The sequence below is a fragment of the Drosophila sulfurigaster genome, chromosome 4 (assembly GCF_023558435.1).
Source record: "Drosophila sulfurigaster albostrigata strain 15112-1811.04 chromosome 4, ASM2355843v2, whole genome shotgun sequence".
Classification (NCBI taxonomy): Eukaryota; Metazoa; Arthropoda; class Insecta; order Diptera; family Drosophilidae; genus Drosophila; species Drosophila sulfurigaster.
Window position 1 is genome coordinate 2,337,983 of NC_084884.1, and position 5,645 is coordinate 2,343,627.

The 5,645-nt window shown below is 34.2% G+C and overlaps 1 long non-coding RNA gene across 1 annotated transcript; it reads left to right on the top strand.

Moving 5' to 3' along the window:
- Window positions 1-1,609: 1,609 nt before the first annotated feature.
- LOC133846966 (uncharacterized) lies at window positions 1,610-5,194 on the top strand. The gene is made up of 3 exons (XR_009895099.1): window positions 1,610-1,683; window positions 4,421-4,597; window positions 4,890-5,194. It is a non-coding gene; the product is annotated as an uncharacterized LOC133846966 (long non-coding RNA).
- Window positions 5,195-5,645: the final 451 nt, after the last annotated feature.

The following is a 5,645-nucleotide window of genomic DNA, read 5'->3' on the forward strand; positions in this document are numbered from 1 at the left end:
GATGACAAACGTACCCAGCTCACTTCGACAAGCCATGAAGAGAACTGTACTGTACCTAACGTATAAAATAAATTGCTTATTAAAATTTGTCTAAATACTACGGCTTTTTCAGAGTGTATAAATATTGAAAATTGTATTTGAAAAATTTTTGGAAGTGAATAAAATATTTAAAACTAAAATAAAATTCATAATGTTTTTCCTGTTTGTCTAAACAATTACAATCTTTCAGTTTATTTAACGTACCCCCTACATAGTTTTATAATATTTCCAATTAGTGCCGATTTTTCAATGTCATAAGTCTTTTCGTCCGTCTAGCTAAACTAGTTTCGTTTTGTCAATACTAACAAATGTATCTGTGTTTCTATGGAGTGTAACTTTTGAGCCTGGGCCAGTCGAGAAAATTTTAAAGCTAAAATGTCAACAATCAAATAGTGGGCATAGCGACATATCTCCGCTCGGTACAATTTTCGAGCGGAGCTATGTCGATTTTAAAACGTATAACTCCGCACGGAGTTATGGCGCTTTAAAACGACATATCTCCGCCGAACACAAAACGATATAGCTCCGCTTGACGTTTAGTGAGGCAGGACTAAAGTTAAAGTGAAAATTAGCATTTGAACTAGTCAATGCAACAGAAAATTCAATGCCAGTGTAGCTGCATGTCGTTTTGAAAAATGTTTATATAATTTTAATTGCTAATAATGCCTTCCATATTAAAACTTAAAGTAGGTATATTATGAGTGGTATCCGACTTTGTATAAAGTATTGGTACAAGGGCCCCAAATTATGGAAACCTCCGTACTTCCTCTAGGAGTTCTCGGTGAAAACGCGTCAGAAGCGCGAAATAAATTGTACAAACGCGATAGGCGTTGTCATGCAAGGAAAAACCGCCTCCTGAATAAAACTAAATTTAAGCAGCTTTTTCTTTAGTTTACTTTTACTCAAATTTCAGTGATGTTTAAATTGAATTTAACAGCTGAAATGTTAAAAATATATTTCTATCGACACAATATCGATATTTACTTGTATCGAATGACTTCCCTCAAAAGTTTGCACCTAAATTGGAGCGACTGGCGACTTGCATTGTGAAATTCGCTTGCGCTAAAACAAATTGACGATGCCAAAGGAAGTCTACAAGCTACGAATGGTTTTGGGATTTTTTTTTTGGTTTTTATCTGATAATTGCAAAAATTACCAAATTCGTACGCAAACCAAAAATAAACGAATTACATATTTAAATTTACAATTCAAAATTGTTTCAGTTTATGTTTTTTCACTGTAAAGATGGTCGCACGTGACATTTGTCAGAGAATTACCAATTATATTTTATATTACCTATTGAACTGAGGGTTTATAAATGAAAAACATACACCACATTGCTTTATAAATTTAAGCTTTTTTCCTAACTTTTTCCTCTGGTATTCCGCTTTTTTAGCTTTTTAATTTCGCTGATCCAGCTTATTTTGCTTAGAAAAATGACACCACTGCAGCTAAGACCCCATCTAAGTAGGCGTTTTTGCCCATACAAAAGTATTTCTTTAATAACTTGGATAATTTTTATCTGATCGCAACCGAATCACAGACTATAGATATTATTATTCGCTCGCAGTCGCAGTCGGACGTGTTTTTTTTCTTCTCTCTTAAACTTTGTGATTTACATACAATTTCATCTCTATATTACTTGTGCGTAACTATCTACTTACTTGTGTTTAAATACTGATTGTTAAATCGCTGTGTGTTTTCCTGTGTTAATTATATTATTTTAATTTTTCCGAAAATATAATAACAAACTGTGTGGTCAAGCTTAGCTTTGCTTTGTTAGCAAAACAATTGTTTTCGTTGCCGCTGCACTTTGTTTTTGTATTTTTAGTTGCTTTCGCGCTCTTTGTTTTCACTTGCTATTCTTTTGCGCTCAACGCTATTACAATAGTTAACTCTCCCTCCCTTGGTGTTGTTGTTGGCTATCGTCTATCTTGCGTCTCGCTCGATCCGCGCTTTACTCTCTGTGCTTGTGCTTTGTGCTTTTCACAATCACGGTTGCCACTTTTGTACCAAAAGTTTTGGTACAAATGTAAAAAAAAACTGGTATATTTTTTATGCGTTGGTACATTGGATCCACGGTTGCCATTCCAAAAAAAATTTTTGTACCAAAATTTTGAAAAAATGTACCAATTTTAGCAAAAATGTACCACAAATTTTTTCACGAAAACGTAGTGATAGACCTTAGATTGGCGCATACATATTTTCTTAATTGACCCAATACGTCGCAAATCGATTGTATGCGATATTTTCCAGCCTTAGTCATGGTTCATTTCTAACTGTTACAAAATTTGTGTCTGGTGGAATAGAGCCATTTGTTAAAATAATATGTGTGAACATAAAAGGCAGGCATATTGAAAATGTACCAAAATGAAAAAAAGTGATCCAATGTACCAACGCATAAAAAATGTACCAGTTTTGGTACATTTGTACCAAAAGTGGCAACCGTGATTGGATCCCTATTTTTCATATTGGTACATTTTCAATATGCGTGTATTCGTATTTAAAGTGTTCATAAAATTTTATATTCACACATATTATTTTAACAAATGGCTTTGTTCCACCAGACACAAATTTTGTATCAGTAGGAAATCGAAAAGTATAATTGATTAAATGAAAGTTCTGTTTTTGGTTTCCTTTTTATACTGTATTCTATACTATAATTTGAAGAAAAAATGAAATATGAAATAATAAAAGATAATTTTAAAAAATACCGAAAAAATTTGTAGTACATTTTGCTAAAATTGGTAAATTTTTTCAAAATATTGGTACAAAAATCTTTTGGAATGGCAACCGTGCTCACAATATCGTGCTCTCAACACTCTTTAGAATAGTAACTCTCCCTCTCTTGGTGTTGTAGTTGGCTACCCAATTGAGTTTTAGTAGTAGACAATATACAAGTTTTCTTCCAGTCACGTCATGTGTAGACACAAGACGAGAAAAGGTGTCGGCTGAGATGGAGACGGTTGAAGAAACTCCACCACCACAATCTTCAGTCGATATCATCAGTGCTGTAACGATTGAAGTATCGCCTCCAGCTCCTGCTGTAGCTGTCCACAACACGTTAGTTGCGGTTCCACAGCTTAAACAGATTTTTGTCTCAAGGATTGCCCCTGAAACGACATCTGATAATGTTCGGGCTTATATTAAGTCCAAATCTCAAGCCAGTGTTAAAGTGGACAAATTTAATTTCTCGTACGAACGAGAGATTTCATCTTTTAAAATACGTGTTCCCGCTGAACAATTTAGCATGATGTGCAGTAAAGAGTTTTGGTCGGAGCACCTATTAGTTAAAGAATTTGTTGCTAAAAAGAAAAATCGGTCTCCGGTTTCTCTTCCTAATAGTAGCAAGAATTCTACTTCAAGGGAAATACCGCAATGGGAAGGCTACTTTTCAATAATGTAAGGGCAGTCTGCAAAGCAAACTTAGTCCTGCATGATGTGGTTGTCAGATGGCCCGGATCACACATGACAGCAACATTTTCAATAAAAGCCGCTTGAAATTCCACGTTGAAAATTGAAAATTTAAAAACAGCTTTCTGTTAAATGACAGTGGCTATACAGTTTCAGGTTAATGATATTTTCTCTTCTGATTGCACAAAAACAGAAAGATTCTATAAGCTGTTTTGAACACGAAATTTGTTTGAAATGTGGTAACGACGTTTCCAGGTTTTTTTTGTTATTCGTACCAATGCTGCATCCTCCTAATTTACGAAAAGAACGCACTGCCGCTTATCGAATTGGAGTTATTCACTCAAGGTGCCAAAGAAAAAAAACTTCAATTCCAGAAGTTTCCGTCTTATCTTTAGCACTGCCACTTTAGCGACACTTTTATTTCCTGCTCATGCTTTTCCTTGACCCTCGCATTTTGATCGTCAGAAGACTGTTTCTAATAGGGTTGTTGGATTTTGAAAAATATCCTATTAATGATATTTGCTATGTAAAAATATCACTCGATGATATTAGGAAACATAAAAAAATCGATATATCGAGTAGTTTTGATATTTTTTAATGTTCAGCTAAAATTGAATAAAGGTTTCCTGTTGCTGTAAATTTGTATAATCAAAAAAACGTTTTCATATTTGATTTTATCTGCCATGAACTGCAAATAAGAGCTATTTGAAGCAATAGACTATTTGTTATTTAAAAGTCAATTGGAAAAACAACAAATATTTATACCCACTGTCAAGCAACTCTTATTTACGGTCTTTGCAATAAAAATAATCAAAATGATTAAGGACATGGTATAGACTACGGCCCATTGTGTTCAATTTTATTCATGAAATACGTACCTAATGTTTTTAATTATTAATTAGAAAAAAATCAATTAATTAACAAATCAATTAATTAATTAAAACAAATCTATATTTAACAATTTTAGAAAAGCTCGTTCTGTCATAAGACTACGGGAGTCACAGACAACACATTTCATTTTATGGCAGAAGCTAATCGTTCAGATGGAACCGAACTTCCAGCTGCATTTCCTTTCTCTCGCAACCTTGGGCTGCAGAGTCTCGCAGTTCTATGCTCCTTATGTGCAGGTCTATAAAACTTTCCGGTATGTTTGATGAGACCATGTCCAATTCTCCGCAATTTATTTCTTCAGTTGAAGGCAGCATTTCGCTTTGTTTATTTTCGACCATCTGCTTAATGATTTCCTCGGTGGCCTTTTTACACGAAAAGGCATATCGAAGTACATTTTTATAAACGTGGCTTTTATCAGTATGCTATTCTGTAGCAAACCACTTAATCGCTTCTCTGATATTTTTAGCAGAGTATCTTTTGCTTCGATAACCTAAGCGTTAACCACATTAGCTTCTTTTATTTTGTATTTATCATGGAAATCATAGGAAAACACTAAGCTAACGGTCACATCAGAGTCTCCGCTCACATTTTTAGTGGCTTCTTTAAAAGGTTGGAGAACATGGCACAAATCGCGACAAATATTCAGCTCCTCCACTGAGAGCATTTCTAGTGAGTTACGGAGGGTTCGTCTACTCAAAATTACAAATGCAACTTCGTCAGCTAGCGCAACGAACGAGTTTAGCATATCCAAGCACGAGTTCCATCGAGTATTCACCTTTTGAATCAATACACCTGGCCCTCGCTTAACTCGGACTCTTTTAGCACGAACTCGGATACAAATTTGCTCCCATCCCCTTTTAACACGCTAAAAACCTCGTTCTTTGACGATTTTTTTGATAAGGATCCACAAAAATGAGAAAACATGTTGAAACAAACTGGCTTAAACTATAAATGCCACCAAATGCATTTCAAATTTGATATGAATTGAAACATATGATTAATTAATTAATTAATTAATTATATGAAGCAACTTTTTAATTTAATACCAACTTTTAATTATGAAAATATAAATGTTAAAGGCATATGCATAATAACTTTTGGTTAATTTTGAACAAATGAAACTTTAATAAAAACAGACCAAATTTGAACAATAAAACATTTTTTACTGCCAATTTTGAATTTTGCGAACGTAACCCCATATTTTGTACTGAATCTATGTTTCGCTTAACACTATTTCGCTTAATACGAGGATTGAGGTTGAGGCGGATCTCGGTCTTGAGAGCGTGACCGACATCACCCTG